The sequence below is a fragment of the Sorex araneus genome, chromosome X (genome assembly GCF_027595985.1).
Source record: "Sorex araneus isolate mSorAra2 chromosome X, mSorAra2.pri, whole genome shotgun sequence".
Lineage (NCBI taxonomy): Eukaryota > Metazoa > Chordata > Mammalia > Eulipotyphla > Soricidae > Sorex > Sorex araneus.
In genome coordinates, this window is record NC_073313.1 from 346,486,017 (window position 1) to 346,503,875 (window position 17,859).

Sequence of the window (17,859 nt, forward strand, 5' to 3'; positions counted from 1 at the left end):
GGAGGCAGGAACAAAGTAGAGAAACATCTATACATCAGAACTATAAAGTTGTGCTCCTGAATTTATGCTGTCTGTAAACCAATGGTAAATCAATACAATTTATTCAAACAAACAAATATACTTGTCCCCAGATTTCACTCTTGCCCATACACAAACTTTTCTTTGGTTCATTCTAAGGGCTACTGGGATCAAAGTATTCTCCATCTATTTGGTTGGTTTTTTTTTTTTTGAGGGGGAGGGATGGAGTTTGGGCCACACCTAGTGACGCTCAGGCGTTGCTCCTGGTTCTGCACTAAGGAATTCTTCCTGGTGGTGCTCAGGGGACCATATAGGATGCCAGAGATAGAACCCGGGTCGCTGCAAGGTAAATGCCCTACCCGATGTACCCTGCCCAGCCCTATTTTGTATTTTTCATGTTTGCTGTTTGAAGGGGTGGGGCAGATGTGTGGTCTGGGTCTTTCACTGCTATTCTTGTGCTGATGATTTCTGTCACTCTACTCCCTCATCCTATTCATTGATTTAACACCCACTGCTGGGTGACAAGATACCAAGGAGAAGATCAATGCCAAAAACACTCCCGAGTGTTCTAAGAACTTCCAGGAGAGAGGGAGGGAGAAATAAACGAGAGTGCGGTGATGAGAGTCGGACAAGAGGGTCAAAGGGCATGAGGAGAATGCCTGAGAACATTCCATGGACTCCCTTCGTCCTTCCCCAAGCACACACTTTTGCCCATTGTGATCAAATATTTGCATGCAGCATACCTTTAGAGTGAGGGAAAGAACCTGAAGGCCATAATTATGTAAACTTTGGCACCTCGAACTCAATAGATCTCGTTTATTCGAAGCCAAGACAGCCCCTCCCCTTCCTGCCTATGTCACCCGCTGGGAACAGTTGCAGGAACACCGCTGAAAACCTGGAGCTGTTTGGATCCACGCCCACGTTTGTTTGTCTCCCGCTCTAGTTACAGGACCTTTCTCTAAATGAGCTCCGCCGCACCTCCCTCTTGCTTTCTTCCCCTCTTTGACTTTTTACTTAGAGCTCTGCAGATGCCACTGAGATGCCTTTAAAGAGGAGGACTCCACATGATGGGGTCTCAGCATCACAGTTGCCAAGCTGGGAGAAGGTCCAGGACTAGGGAAGGCTGATGCACTTGATGATCAGCCTCTCTCCCATCCCACCCCAATCCCCACCCCGTGATCTATTTTAAAGGTTTTAATTCAAGTTCTACTGGCATATCCATGTCCTCCACAGAGACCTGTCACTGGCACAGATGTCAGATCTGAAAGATGGATTGCTGGTTAAGGGCATATCCTCTGTACTGCACACTTAAGAAATGGGCCGAGAGAACAAAGTCAGTGACAAGAGAGCCTAGAATCTGGGGACACTTAGGTCCCCAAAAGCTCATTATTCCCACCTGGATAGATGAGAAGGAAGAGGAGGAGGAGGAAGAAGAGGAGGAGGACTGTGTGTTTTTGCCATCAGAGGTGTTCAGGGGCTACTCCAGCTTTATGCTCAGGGGTTACTCCCTGTGATGTTCAGGGATCAAGTGATGCCAAGAATCAAAAACAGGCTTCCTGTAAGCAAAGCATGTGCTCAGTCATTAAGTTATGTCTACAACTATTATTATTATATTATTATTATTATTACTGTTATTATTATTATTAAAATGTCTCACTCAAGTGAGAGAAGGAATCCGGAGTTCTGACCTCCGTTGAAGGTCAAAAATCAGGGATGCTGTCTCGTTTGCCAAGGCATCAAAAATCAGATGGGCCGGTCATGTAATGTGATTCAGAGATGACCACTGGACTAGAGCGGTTACCAACTGGATTCCACGGGATGTCAGAAGACCTCATGGCTGCCCACCAACTAGATGGTCAGATTTATTCGTAAAATCCCTGAATGAACGATTTGAGGCTCTTCCTATTCCTGGAGCGAGCAGATATCATTGGGCTGCACTAGCTCGAGACAGGGACAAATGGAGACGTTATTGGTGCCCACTCGAGCAAATCAAAGATCAACAGGACTACAAGTGATACAAGTGATAAAAATGGGCTGGAGCGATAGCACAGCGGTTGGGCATTTGCCTTTCACGTGGCCGACCCGAGATCGATTCCTCCGTCCCTCTCGGAGAGCCCGGCAATCTACCGAGAGTATGGAGCCCGAGCGGCAGAGCTTGGCAAGCTACCCATGCGTATTTGATATGCCAAAAACAGTAACAATAAGTCTCTCAATGAGAGACGTTACTGGTGCCTGCTCGAACAAATTATTAAAATATCTAGGAGGGATAAAGTATGTCCCTTGCATGTGTGACACACTGGGTTTGATCCTCTGTACAGCAACAACAAATAATAATAAATAAACAAAACAAAAAATCCTAATCTGGGCATTCATCTAGAGATTCAGCTGCAATTGACCTCAGAGTAAACATGTTTTCCTCCCCTTCATCCACTGGACAAAACCTAGATTCAATCTAATCTTAATAGAGTCATTTACCCTCTCTCTAGCTCAGTCCTTAGTATGAAGGAAAGAATGACCGTCTCAATTCAAAGCAAATCAAAGTTCATGAATCAAGCAATTCAAGCCAAAATGATGTTACAAATCAGTCTAGTGGTTTTCCAATTTAATTAGCTGAGGATCTCTTTACTCAGTATAAAAATTCACTCTTAGTGCAATTTTTTCCCTTGCTTTTTGGGCCATACCCAGCAGTGCTCAGGGGTTACTCTCAGCTCTGAACTCTACTCTCGGGGGTGCTTGGGGGACCATACAGGATGCCAGGGATTGATCTCTGGGTCAGCCACATGCAAGGCAAGCACCCTATCCACTGCACTATCTCTTTGGCCCCTGCTAGTGCATTTTTCAGTCATATTCACAGAGTTATGGTCAAAGCTCACTGATGGGTACGAGCCTGAGGTCATTAAGTTGGACAGTGGGGACAGCAGACCGAGGCAAGTCACAGGAGTGACAGTCTGCTGGTGGGGTTTCAGCATGGCTCAGGGTTGCCTCAGTGAGAGTCACTGTGCCTCGGAAAGTGGATTCATCTCATCCTAAGATGTTGGCATTCATAAAATGTACTGAGGGTTCGGTAATAGTGGAGATTTAGTCATTTGTGGCAATCAAAGAACCCACTCTATGCTAATATCTATAATTAAAGAAAAAATACCAGATACAAATATACATGAATCTGTGCAGTCAAAGACACGGCCTTTTCTCTCTCTTTTTTTTTTTTTTTTGGCATATAGTTAAGACTGTTTAAGCGTATCATGATTCGGATGCTGCTTTTTAATACCTTCTGCCATGGGAAGGGGCTCAGCCCTGCTGGGGTGAGGGGTGCCAGCTTTCCCTGCTGGCCCCCATACCTTATTCCTGGAAGGACCTTTGGAACTGACCAACATACCCAGAAGACATATCTACCTTTCCTATTTGGTTAAATCCCTACTTTTCCTTACCACCCCCCAGCCACCCCCAGCCCCCTCAACCCTCCACTTAATTCCCAATGACTGAAATTCAGCAGGTTCTGGGGAATGAAACTCTATGATGTTCAGGCAAGGGTCACACTCCAGTCCTTGGATCCCTCTCTCCAGCCCGGACATGTTACTAACTTTCAAAGCCAGAATCAGCAACAGGACCTTGGCTTCGACTTCAGAAGCTCTCGGCTCTATTTCTGTGAACTTTGGCCATTTTCACAGTATTTTTGTCTCCGTGGTAACTGAGATTCTGCTAGAAGACAGTGATACTATAGGGGCTCTGGAGGTGGTCAGTGGCGGTCCACCGTCAGGTCAGGTCCTGCAAAGTGGGGCAGTACTGAAGCAAAGCACCAAAGCACGGAGAGGCTGATGAGACAAGAAGGGAAGGACAGGGAAGGGTGGGAGCTGCTGCTGGGCGGGCCATGGCTTGGGTCTGTCCCCCACCTGGACCCGGGTCCGCTGAGGGGTGTTTGCATTCTTTCTGTTAGTTATTAGCGGGAACCTGTCAGAACTACCATTATGGGGGTAAGTGGCAGATAAACGCGGACTCTTGAAGGGGAGTGAAGGAGAGGGCCCAGTCGTTGTGTTCTGGGACAGGTGAGAGCCATCCTTGCCATTTCCATATGTGCTTAGTTTAGAGTCACCGTTTATGGGTGTCCCAGGTCATGTCCCAGGTCATGTGACAGTGATATCTATTTTAGTGGAGTTGAAGGGTGAACAGGCTTCTATTTTTGGAAAGGGGGCTGCTTGGCTCACACTCAGTGGTGCTCAGGCCTTCTGGCTCTGTGCTTAGGGATTACTCCTGGCAGTGCTCATGGTTCCAGGGATTAAACTCAGGTCAGCCACATGCAGAGCAAGTGTTTTACCTACTGTACTATCTTGGTGACCTTTGAAACAATCTTTTAAAATACATTTTGGGGCTGGAGCAATAGCACAGCGGGTAGGGCGTTTCCCTTGCACACGGCCGACCCGGGTCTGATTCCCAGCATCCCATATGGTCCTCTGAGCACTGCCAGGGGTGATTCCTGAGTGCAGAGCCAGGAGTAACCCCTGTGCATTGCCAGGTGTGACCCAAAAAGAGAAAAAATAAAATAAAATACATTTTCCTGGGCACAGAGAGCTGAGCTAGCATGCACGCATTGCAGTGAGATACCTGGATTCAACCCCAGCAACACACGGTTCTAGCAAAGTGCAGCAACGTGCTGGGAATAACCCCCAAGTACTATCAGATGTGACCACAAAAAACAAAAAAAATTTTTTTTTTTTTTTGCTTTTTGGGTCACACCTGGTGATGCACAGGGGTTACTCCTGGCTCTACACTCAGGAATTACTCCTGGTGGTGCTCAGGGGACCATATGGGATGCTGGGAACCGAACCTGGGTCGGCAGCGTGCAAGGCAAACGCCCTACCTGCTGTGCTATCGCTCCAGCCCCCAAAAACCAAAAAATATTTTTAAACAATACTTTTTTTTTCTTTTTTGGGTCATACCCAGCGATGCTCAGGGATTGCTCCTGGTGCTACACTCAGGAATTACTCCTGGCAGTGCTTGGGGGACCATATGGGATGCCAGGGATTAAACCTGAGTCAGCCGAGTGAAAGGGAAACACCCTACCCTCTGTGCTATCACTCTGTCCCCCCCAATACGTCTTTCTTTCTTCAACAGAGTCACTGGGATCACCGTGATGCTATTTCCAGAGCTAACACAGAACTGCCGACTGATTTGAGCCACGCCCTTTTCCTTCTGACCTTAACCGACCATGCTGGGTGAAGGAGTGGGGAACGGAACTACTTTCCATTTGAGAGGGTTCTGGTAAGGTCAGCAGTCTGAAATTAAGCAGAACCTTTATCATTGCCCCCATAAGAACCCCAGCAGCAGGAGAAGTTGTCATTGTGACGCTCTCAGCAATTATTTGAAAAATAATTCTGACTGAGCCAAAGTGTCATAAATAAACCGCCAACCTAGTGATAGATGTTTTGTTTAGTCATTTTAGATCACAGACAGGAAAGTCACATTGCTTTGCTCTCCACTTGCATAAAACAAAGTTCCTAGGTTCTCTCGAATCCATTGGAGTTTCTGTATGACGCTAAGACGGTTTTATGTGCCAAGTGTGTGGACAAGGGGGGAAGGGACAGCCGGTCAGAACGAGGATGTGGGCAGAGGGCCAGAGTGATAGTACAGTAGATAGGATGTTTTACTTAGATGTAGCTAACCTGGGTTCAATTCTCGGCATCCCATATGGTCCCCCAAGTACTGCCAGGAATATTTCCTGAGTGCAGAGTCAAGAGTCCCCTTGAGCATCGCTAAGTATAACCCCCAAAAAAAATTTTTTTTAAAAGAAAGAGGATATGGGTGGGCTGGAGAGATGACTTAAAGGCCTGGAGTAGATGTTTTGCACGAGAGAGCCCCAGATTTAGTCCCTGGCATCGCATTGTACCCCAAATACACTTGAGGTTCTCCTGGAAGTCATACAAGCTTCAAGCCAGGAGTAAGCCTCAGAACACGACTGAGTATGATTTCCCCCCCAACTACTTCCTCCAAAAAAAAAATAGAAGATGTGGTCCCAGTGCATAGATAAAATCCTTCATTATTTCAGCTTATCAATCCAATTTAACTGCTTGACCTTTTAAGTCTAAAACACACACACACACACACACACACACACACACACAACTGTTTTAATTTCTCAAGGTCTGGCAAGAGTGAAAGAACATTTGGATGTTTATAAAATTCAATGGCCTCTTTATCTGCTCAATTTGAAGGAATAGTTAAAATGTGTGGACCCTGGTTGTCCTTGTTTTCCAGAATGGACATGTGCAATCAGCTCCCCCTGCAGGTCTAGATCTTTCTAGCCTGGGATTCCCACAGGTTCCCCTGTGAAAATAGATCCTGGAGAGAATAAACCACCGCTCACGGGTGGGGCCCTTCATCTGTTTGGAACTAACCCACCATTCTGCTTGGAGCAGTGAGTCCCAGGAAAGAAACTAAATCTGAGCTTACATGTCCAGAAATATGCCACAAGGAAACAGAGCTGCCCGGAAATTGTGTTCTCTGCATAAAACACTTTCCTAAAATATTCTATGGTCTCTCCTTTGTAAGCACCGCAGCCCATTGGTAGATTCATCACAGCTAAAAATGTTTCTATGAAAACCGTGTATTAAGAGATCACACATGCTTTGGGGCAGTTAAGTCCACAAGTGGCTCCTCAAAACAGTTTTAATAATGTCAAATTTTGTATGCTGTTTTGTTGAATCACTTATTCGATAAGTGTTGGTATAGCAATTGTGATTGACTGTGACCTGATTTTGTAACTGAGAAGTGGCAGATCTTGGTTTAAATGAGGACCAATAAGACGCCATCCTTACGGAGTTAAATACCAGTCTAGTAGCCACACAATGAACTAATATATGTATATATGTCTCATTTCTTGTACAGACACAAAATGAAGCAGGATAAATGATTGGTATCATTGGTGAGAATCACTGGTCAGGTATACTCTTAGGTAGGGATAGTCAAGATTGGTTCAATTAGATAGAGAAAGACAACAATTAGTGCTAAGATAATATGGGTAAAGAACATTTCAAAGCAAACAGTAAGTGCAAATGTACTGAGGCAGAAACGAGCTGGGTGTGTTCCAGGAACAGATGGAAGGTCAAGGTGACTAAAACAGGGAGAGTTTAAGATATAGTAGTAACAGGGTATTGGAGTAGGCAGGCTTCTTGCTATAGAATCTTGTAGAAAACAAGCAAGATGTTTGTTTGTTTGTTTGTTTTGGTAACAGACTACTTTCACTGTGGCTCTTACTGCTGTTGCAATACCGCAGGATGAACTTTATTGGGATACACCAGTGTGGTCCAGGGGATCACACTGTGTGCTGTGGAGCAGAGAGTGCCAGGGATTAGCACTGTGGCCTCACGCCTGCCGGGCAGACCCTCTGTCACTAAGAACACATTCCCAGTCAGGGATGTGAGTTTTGACACAAGTAACCCCCGAGGCCCCAGGAATGATATGCTCTGGTTGTAAAACTTCACTCAGTCTCCTGTGTGGGGAGAAGACTCCAGAAAAACACACTCAGAAGCCAAAGGGTCAGGCTGAAAAGGCTCTTCCGGAAGCCCAGATGAGAGATAACAGTGGCTGAGGGGAGTCGGCCAAGTGGGTGAAGCGTGGGACAGAGCGATTGGACTTGCTGGCGAACTCAATGTGGAAAGTGGGGGGCGGGGGGAGAAAAAAAAGAAATGAAGTATTACTTTTAGATCTTGGCCTGGACAACTGGGCAATTAAGTGGGCCCGGGGAGCCGGGAGAAGAACACGTTTAAGTGGGTGGGTTGGAATATGGAGTTCTGCTTGGACAAGTTCAGTTTAAGAAACTTATTAGTCATCCATCTGGAGATGTCAGGCAGGCAGCTGGAGCTGGGTCTGCAACACATGCTCGGTGCAGGAATAACCAGGGGGAGTTATTTATGGGAAGAGGAGCTCTCTGCCGGGACACGGCGACACGGGGGGCTGAGCCCACGGCTCTCCCGGGGAGTCGGCCTTCTCGTGTGTAAAATCAGGGGGCTGGCTGGTCTCTGAGTCGAGTCTGTCTTCCAGCTAGGCCAGAACAAAATAGAACATCGGCTTTCGAAATTCACGGAGCAACATAAAACCAGGAGGCACGAGTCCTGCAGACGACAGGTGGCTCGGTCAGGGATGGGAGCGGAAAGAGAGTGTCGTTTAGAATGCAGCAGAGGCTGTACTCAGAATCTCCAGCCAAGGGCGGTGAATGGTGCTGACCTTCCTCAGCTCCTCACCCCATAAAATCAGACCTGTGATTTGACGGGGAGCAACGCAACTCAAGAACGATAACATCCACCCCAGGATGTAAAACAGAACCCAAACAGGGTTCGGTTTTAACCCTTTTTTGTTTGTTGCTATTTGGGGGGCTATGCCAAGTGGCGCTCAGGGCTTACTCCTGTCTCTGTGCTCCAAGATTATTCCTGGCAATGCTTGGGGGACCCTATGTGGTGCTGGGGATCAAACCTGGGTTGCCTGCGTGCAAGGCAGCCCCCTCCCCCCACACACTCCTTGTCCTATCTCTCCCGCCACTGGTTTAACTTTGTTTTGATCCTGTCCTAAACTGCTGAGATAAAACATCACTTAGTCTTGCTTTTTTTTTTTTTCTAAAGCAGTCCTTAGCAGAAAGAGATACCGTTTCTATTTTGTCTTCTTGTGTTACAAAGTGCTCTTCAACTCTAACCATCTCTGCCATCAGCAAACAGCTCTGTGGGTTAGGCAGACTTTTCTCTAATCATGCTGCCGGGAGAAAGAAACGAAGGTTCTGAGCATTCTGGAACCTCTACACCACCATACGGGCAAAGGAGGGATGGTTTTGTGCATCCGAAATTTCTCCCTCTTCCTTAGATTGCACTGACCTTTCCAAACTCGGAGATCTGATCAAGAGTACTTGGCCAAATTCCTAACATTGCTATGACCCGATTATTTAGTGCTTTGCTTTTCAACGGGAATGTAATTGTAAATGACTTTGGTTCAGTTTTCCATGGAGCTTTTTAAAGCCTTTTAAAGCCATATTAATGGGAATCATGACACACTTCTGAGTTATTCTGAGGCACTTCAGAGAGAACCACTAGACAACGGTGTATGTTTAGAAGTCCCAGGCAAGATATTTTTCCACCCTAAGATCATGCAGGAGAAAAGGAAAAGCCACAGCAGCATCGCTAGGAGAGATTAAATGTAAATTCAAGCATGGCCGTGAGTGTGATGGGGTCCATGGCCAGATGGTTCTCACCCAGAAGAGCTTTACAGCGGGGCTGAGGTTCCCTGGTGAACAGTGCGCCGTGTGTGTAAAAGATTTGGGTTCAATCCCCAGCATAGAAAAAAAAATTTTTTTAATTACTCTTTCTGCATAACAACTTAATCCTCCAAAGAAGCCTGAAATGGCCATTTTGCTACTCTCACAGATTCTGAGCTCAGGCATTTGGACAAGGCACTGGGAGAATTTCCCTGTCTGGGAAGATTTCCAGGCTGGGGTCTGGAAGCATTAAAATGCCTGAAGGCATCTTCCTCCACCTAGTGGGAGGTGATCTGGCTCTGGGAGGAATAACTGGAGCTAGCGGTCAGAGGACTCACATGTGGCCTTTCCAGGCAGGACGGACAGCTTGATGTGGAGTCTTCAGGAAACGTCCGTGTCCAAAAGAGGCCGTCCCAGTGAACCAGGAGGACTCTGCATTAGATTAGACTCGGGCATCACACGCCAGCACCCTGGCACATTCTGTGGGTTACGAGCAAGTCACACACCTTTTTAGATTTAAGGCAGGGGACCTAGGAGCCATCTCTGGATGCAGGCTAGTAAGGTCATACCACAGGCCGTGTCAGCAGGAGACATTTGGAAATGGGGGAGTTATCAGTCATTCTGGAGAGGTTTCTCAATATTTTTTTTTCTTTTTGGGTCACACCTGGCGATGTATAGAGGTTACTCCTGGCTCTGCACTCAGGAATCACTCCTGGCGATGCTCAGGGGACCATATAGGATGCTGGGAATCGAACCCAGGTCGGCCGCGCGCAAGGCAAATGCCCTACCCGCTGTGCTATTGCTCCAGCCCCAGGTTTCTCAATTTTGAGGTTCACCGACAAGAGTAAAGGGACATGTCCACTATACAGTCAGGCGGGGAATCTGACTTGCTGTCTATGTCAGAATCAGGTTTCAGAAGCAGCCAACAGGCCGGCCGGGAAATCGCCTGAGAAGCGGTACATCCTGGGTTCCGGTACATGGACACAGCCTTCAGCGAGTCAGAATGAATCAGAAAAGTGAATCAGAAAAGTCCTGATTTTCAAACAGCCACTGGATCTTAAGCTTGAGTGTTCATAAAGTGAGCCGGGAGAGAAATTTCAAACACGGATTCTCTCTCCCATGCCCCCACACTAGTTCAGTCTGCCGTTGCAGCTGGAGGCTAGACAGCTGCAGGATTTGGGGTACGTCTGGTATAACAGGCCCATGGCGGCACTTTGAGGCTCATGGTTCAAGGGGCTCACTCCAAAAAGTAGATTATATGTTTGGGGGGCCACAACCTGACGTGCTCAGGGCTTACTCCTGGCTTTGTGCTCAGGAATGACCCCTGAGCATAGAAGTGGGCACCAGGGATCCACCCCAGGTCAGCTGTGTGCAAGGTCAGCAATCCAGCTGCTGGGTGCTTTTGATGAGTCATTTTCAGAGGTAGTGAGGTCTTTAACTCTTTTTTTTAATTGCTCATCAAATAATATTTCCTTTTATTTCTTTTTTTTTAAATTTTTGAATGAATCACCATGAGGTACAGTTACAGACTTACAAACTTTTGTGCTTACTTTTCAGTCTTACAATGATCGAGTACCCATCCCTCCACCAGTGCCCATTCTCCACCACCAATGTTCCCAGTATCCCTCCCACCACCCCTACCCCATCCCCCAGCACCCCACCAGCCTCTGTGGCAGGGCATTCCCTTTTTTTCTCTCTCCCCTTTAGGGTGTTGTGATCTGCAATGCAGGTATTGAGTGGCCATCATGTTCGGTCTTTAGTCTACTTTCAGCCCACATCTCCCATCCCGAGCGGGCCCTCCAAGCACCCTTTACTTGGTGGTCCCTTCTCTATCTGAGCTGCCTTTTCCCCCAGCATGTGAGGCCGCCTTCCAATGAAGTCTTTAACTCTTAATATCTTGGCGGTTAGGTTATTCTCATGTGCTTATTATTGATTTATGGTCTTTATCTTTAAAGTAACCCCCTGCCCTTTTGTCATTATTGAGGTTGCCATGACCGGAAGTTGTGCCTGTGCTCGGCGGTAGCACTTGGGGTGGGGGGGGTCACCCCTTTCACTGTGGTGCTAGCACACTTTCCTTGCAGTGCTTGGCCCAGATTGTACACAACACTTGCACGGGTGCTCACCCAGGGTCCCTCTCTCTAGCCTAGGCGCCTCCATATTTCCCCACAAGAGGGCAGCAGGCCTTGCTGGGGGGTCGGGAGGTGGGGAAGGTTAGCTAGGTAAGTTGGTGTGTGCTCACTGGGGTCGTGTTCCTGCGGCAGTGCTCACACCTCTTCAGTTAGGACTGTGCACACCGGATGTGTGAGGCCACTGAGTGTCATTGCACAAGGGCCCCAGCGCATAGTTCCTGGCAAGTTTCGACATGCCAATGTTCAGCAAGTTTCAGAGCCCCGCCGTGACCTCTCAGCCCTCAGTGAGCCACAGCTGGCCACCCTCTGCCCCGTTATCTGGATCTCAGCCCTGGGGGCCAGCGTGGCCCCGGCCTGAACTCCCTATCTCAGTTCTAGGTGTGCTGACTGCTCCTTTTATCAGCAACTCCTGCCTTCTCCAGCATTTTCTAAATTTCATTGTTGCTAATCTTTTTGTTTGGGCGCCTTACCTGGTGTTGCTTGGGAGACCTGCAATCACACCCACAGCTCCCATAGGTCAAGCATGTGATCTAGCCCTTCAGACACATTTCCCCTGCCCAGCGGTAAAGTGTATGTTAACTCTAGTATGCTAAACTGTATGTTACATGGTTAACTATGTTAAACTTTGCCTCTTCAAATTACCCCATGGTTCCTCATACAATTGTCCAACAAATATTCACTCCCTATTCCTTGATCTCTATGGGATAAATATACATGGCTGCCCCTGCTGTTTTGGAGCTTATCCACGTGGCTTGCTTTGCCCAACAGAAGAGCAAGTTCCCAGCCTAGGCCTTGAAAGACCCCAAGGGTCTAGAAAGTTCAGTGGGCTGGAACACATGCTTTGCATACAGGAGGCCTGGATTTAACTCCACCTGATCTCCTTGAGCACCACACCAGGAGTAGCCCCTGAATGCTGCGGGAAATAGGGAGGTGGGTGCAGATCACCTGTTTCTACTTCCTCTCAGTAACCACGCTTGTATATGTTGGCCACACCCAGCAATGCTCAGGGCTTACTCCTGGCTCTCCACTCAGGCATCACTCCTGGCTGAGCTCAGGACCATACTGGGAATTGGATCCAGATTGGCCACATGCAAGGGAAGCACCCTACCTCTGCACGATCGCTCCAGCCCAGGTGAACACTTTTTAAAACATTTACTATAAGTAACGCCATCTAGCCATCCACAGATCGGTAAGCATGAAGATGAGTTAGTAATGATTCAATCCACTGAGGGTTCATGGAAGGATTGGGGAGGATTGTTACAGCATTATGACGGCGGTGTCTGGCCACCATGTGAGGACCAGCTGCCACAAACACAATATTGGGGCTGGAGTGATAGCACAGCAGGTAGGGTGTTTGCCTTGCATGCAGCCAACCCGGGTTTGATTCCCAGCATCCCATATGGTCCCCTGAGCACCACCAGGGATAATTCCTGAGTGTAGAGCTAGGAGTGACCCTGTGCATTGCCGGGTCTGACCTAAAAAGAAAAAAAACACACAATATTGGACAGAGGGAGAGAGAAAAGGTAGCTGGATCTCTAAAGAAAACTGGGTCTCCATGAAATTGTACCTGTCTTAGGAGCAGCCACAAGCCTTGCGATCCTCCAGTACTAAATTTCTTTTCCTTCTTGATGTCACAAAACGTTCACTAGGAGTGAGAGCAATAGTACAGTGGAGAGGGCTCTTGCCTTGTGGGTGATCAACCCAGGTTGAATCTCTGGCACCCCATAGAGTCCCTAAATCCTGCCAAGAGTGATCCCTGAGGACAGAGTCAGGAGTAAGCCCTGGGCAGGCACCCCTGGGTGTGGGCTCCCCCACCCACCCAGAAAGCTCTTCTTAAATGGAGTCACTAAAAGCAAAAAGAAAAGATCAGCAAACATCAATTTTTAGAGTGTTAGGACTCCCTTCCCTCACAGTCTGCCTAGTTAATATACTTGACATCTATTTTCCTATTTTAGTTGCACAAGGTAAACTTCACAGTATCTAAAATGTTTTACAACTCTATAGAGGTTTTTGCATTTCACTTTGTCATATTCACCTCATTTAAAATGCTGATGCAGAGAATGCTACCCTTGTTTTCACTTTGCAAGTTGTGCTTTATGTGTGGGCGCCTTACATAATCTTCATGAGAAAGGGCGAGTTGGTGGAAAAATTAATTCTTCCTCTCAGATTTGCCCACTGTTGGTGGCGATAAAAGCCAGTTCCAGAAGGTCCTGATTCCACTGGTGCCTTCCCAAATGTATGCCAAGTGAGCTGCTGGCCATGGAGAGGACTCATCCCGTTGTTATCGCCCTACAGAGAGAGCAACTAAAGATACCTCGGGTCTGCTGACGTCAAACGGATATGAGAATTCTACACAGATGATTGCTGGCTCCGAGTCCCAAATTGGAAACATGAGCTTACCCACATAAGAAGTTCCAACTCACTTGACAAATGATTCTTCCAATGCTCCTCGTGAGCTCTTGTTTTTCTTAAAAACTTGTGTGATTTCTCATTGTCTCAGACTGTGAGGCTGGTTGCCTATTCGGGAAATAATAACGGATGAAATTCAAGTGGAAGATTTCCTAAGGCAGAGCAGAAAGAACAAAGTATAAAAAAGGACAAGAAGTTCCACTGCTGAAAAAAAAAAAAGTAGTTGGAGATGCCTGGTCCAAAAAAGCCACATTTTTAGGAAAGTGAGCTGTGCTGTTTTATTTTTAAAAATGAGATGCCATAAGTGACACACACATTTCAGCAAACATTCTGGTGCTAACCTTTACCCTGATTTCTCTTCATATCTTTCTACTTTTATTTGCCCCAATTTTCTTACCCTTTTAAAAACTAAAACTGTGCTGCATATTTTCATAAGATGTGGAAATCCTATTTGATACACTTTGCATTGTAAATTAAGTAAGAATGCTACAGTTCAAAACATCAACGACAACTTTCAAACTTTGCTGTGACAAATTATTTTAGGTGAGGCTGCTCAAAATACCTCAAATTCCTAATGGGGTATAAAAATAAATATTCCCAATTTCTGAGAGCAAGATCTAAATAGATGTCCCGGAATACATAAATATATACAGTTGTCATGAGACTATACAACACTCCCCCTCCCCCATTACAGTCCTGGGGGTTCAGTGCCCAGCCAAACTTTCCTTAGTAGTGAATTATAAAATCAAATTCAAGGCTGGAATGATAGTACAGGGATTAAGGCAATGGCCTTGCATGCTGCCAACTCTAACTTGATCCCTAGTACCATATATGGTTCCCAGAGCATCACCAGGAGTGACCCCTGAGCACAGAGCCAAGAATAGTCCCAGAGCACTGCTGGGTGTGATCCAACACACCCACCTCCAATGAAAAAAAAATAGTCACTGTATTACTGTCATCCTGTTGCTCATGGATTTGCTCGAGTGGGCACCAGTAATGTCTCCATTGTGAGACTTGTTGTTACTGTTTTTGGCATAGCAAATATGGCACGGGTAGCTTGCCAGGCTCTGCTGTATGGGCCAGAGGAATCAAATCTGGGTCGACCTCGTGCAAGGCAAACACCCTACCCACTGTACTGTCACTCCAGCCCATTAAGTGCTAGGAAAGAAAAATGCAGGATGAGTCTAATACAGTTCCTAAGATCAAGAACAACTTCTCGGGATTTTTAGAAAATAGTAAAACCAAATTCAGAAACTAGTCCTAGTTAGTGGTTTAGTAAATTGCTTCTATACTGATATCATTATATAGCACATATTCATACTCCTGTGTGGGAGAAATGGTTGATCAATGGGACCATGTAGATAGTACAGGAGATTAAGGCTCTTCTCTTGCATGCAACCAACCTGGTGTTGAATCTCTATGGCCCCCAGAGAACTATCAGGAGTCACTCATGAGCAGAGAACCAGGACAGCCCCTGAGAACAACCAGGCATAGCTCCAATCCCCTGCTTACCCCTTATTCCCCCCAGAATAAATGATCAGTGTAAAAAATGGTACTGGGTGGGGTAGTTATCGTAATCTGATGTATGTCCCAAAGTCTATCAAGTCTTTCAAAAGTTAAAACATTTTTGCACTGCTATAGCATGAGTTGCAAGAACTCATAAGCCTCAAACCAGGTAGCATGACAAAGGAGAAGTCTTCATTCTACAGAAATATGGACTGTCCATCACTCTGTCTTGGACACAAATCCTGACTTCAGACAGACTAGCTGTGTAGACCTGGGCAGGCATGTTCCTCCCATCTCAAACCTTTGGTTTCTTCTTTCCAAAACAAGGAAAATGACACCAACATGACAAGACAATATTAAGATTAAGTAACTTACATCCTTTACTCTAGTGAAAAGTATGAGATAAGATCTCAGAAAAGGAGCCATTGGTATGAGCAGCGGATAATCACAGATATATATATAACTGATCACATATCACTTGTCATCTCGTTGCTCATCGATTTGCTCAAGCGGGCAACAGTAATGTCTCCACTCATCCCTGTTGTGTGCTAGTGTAGCGCAATGGTGTATAATCGTTCCAGGAACATGAAGAGTCTCAAACCATTTGTTCAGGGTCTTGACAAAGAAGTCAGACCATCTCATAGGTGGGTGACCACCCATTCTTTTGATGTCCTGTGGAATCCAGTTGGTAACAGCTCTAGTCCAGCAGTTGTCTCCAAATTGCATTACATTTCCAGCCCATCTGATTTTTGATGCCTTGGCAAACAAGACAGCATCCTGATTCTTGATTGTCGATGGAGGTCGGAACTCCAGATTCCTTCTCACACTTGAGTGAAACATGATATTCCAAGCATAGCTCTTTTGATTCCTCTTTGGGAGACCCGAATAGTGTTCTTATCCTGTTTTCGTAGGGCCCAGATTTCTGAGGCATATGTTAATGCAGGAAGAACAGTGGAGTTGAAAACACGTGCCTGGAGCCAGAGGTTCTTCATCCCCTTAACAACTTCTTTGATGCTCTTGAAGGTATTCCATGATGCTCTCTTCCTCCTGCGCAGCTCAGGTGCGAGGTCGTTCATCAGGCTCAGTTCAATACCTAGGTACATATAACTGCTGCATTCAGAGATATTCACTCCATTGAGAGCAAATGGAACGTCAGAAACTAGTCTGTTTCTCATGAACATTGTCTTTGTGAGATTTAGCTATAGTCTGACCTTTCCACACTCATGGTCGAAGTCAGCCAGTACTTGTGCCGCTTGGCTAATATTTGGTGTTATTAAAACAATGTCATCAGCAAAGCGGAGGTGGTGTAGTTGCCGACTGTCTATCTTCACTCCCATTCCTTCCCATTCCAGTCGTCACATGATGTTCTCGAGGGTGGCACTGAAGAGATTCAGTGAAATGATGTCAACTTGCCGAACCCCTCTCTTTACATCGATGATCACTTCCTTGTAGAATGGTGAGATCCTGGTGGTGAATCTGTAATCCAGCTCACAGAGGAACCTGATGTACTGAGTTTGAACGCTCTGTTTGGTTAGGCTTCGATGACCACTTCAGTTTCAACAGAATCAAAGGCCTTCTTTAAATCAATGAACGTTAGACAGAGCGGCATCTTGAACTCTCACGAAACCTCGAAGAGCTTGGTCACCATGTGGATATGGTTGATAGTGCTGAATCCTTTTTGAAACCCAATTTGCTCGTGTGGTTGTCCTTCATCTAGTGTTCTGCCAATCCTATTCAGGATGACTCGAGTGAATAACTTGTAGACAACAGACAACAGGCAGATCAGGTGATAGTTGCCGATGTCGTGGATATCTCCCTTCTTGTACAACAGGATGGTCCTGCTGGTTTTCCACTGGGACGGAACCTTGCATTCAGACAGGTAGCATGTGAAGAGTTGAGCCAGTGTATTGATGAGTACTGGTGGCAGGTTCTTCAGGTGTTCAGGTCTGACCTTGTCTGGACTAGGTGCTGTACCCTTCTTTACCGACGAAATGGAGTGTTGGATTTCAGAAGGGAGAATGCTGGGCACGACATATCCATCCTGCAGAATTTGGTATGTGGGCAGGTGGACATGGCTATGGAAGAGAGCCGAGTAGAAGTTGTGGATAACCTTTTCCATTGCCCTTCTGGAAGATGTGATAGATCCATCAGGATGTCAGAGGGCAGTCATCCTCGTCTTATAGTTGGCGAAGGACAGGCAGGCATTGAGAATATTTTTCCAAGCTTCTGCCACATAGGCCAACACTGCTGCTCTTCTCTCTTTGTGGTCTTCCTTTATCGTTTCTCTGCACAGCTTTGGGAGCTTGGATATTAGCTTGTGATTGCCTGAGACTCATGCCAAACCACATTGTCGAATGAGCTTGAGAGTTTCTGAAGACAGGAGTCTTTTTGCGGCTTTCTCTCCTCTCTCTCTCTCTTTCTCTCTCTCTCTCTCTCTCTCTCTCAGCATTCCTCGCATAATTGTGGAGGTGTTGAACCAGTCGATCGTATTCCTCATTGATGTTGTCAACAACGGCATCTTCCTATATTGCTGCAATGGTACCAAAGAGCTCCCAGTTGGTGTTC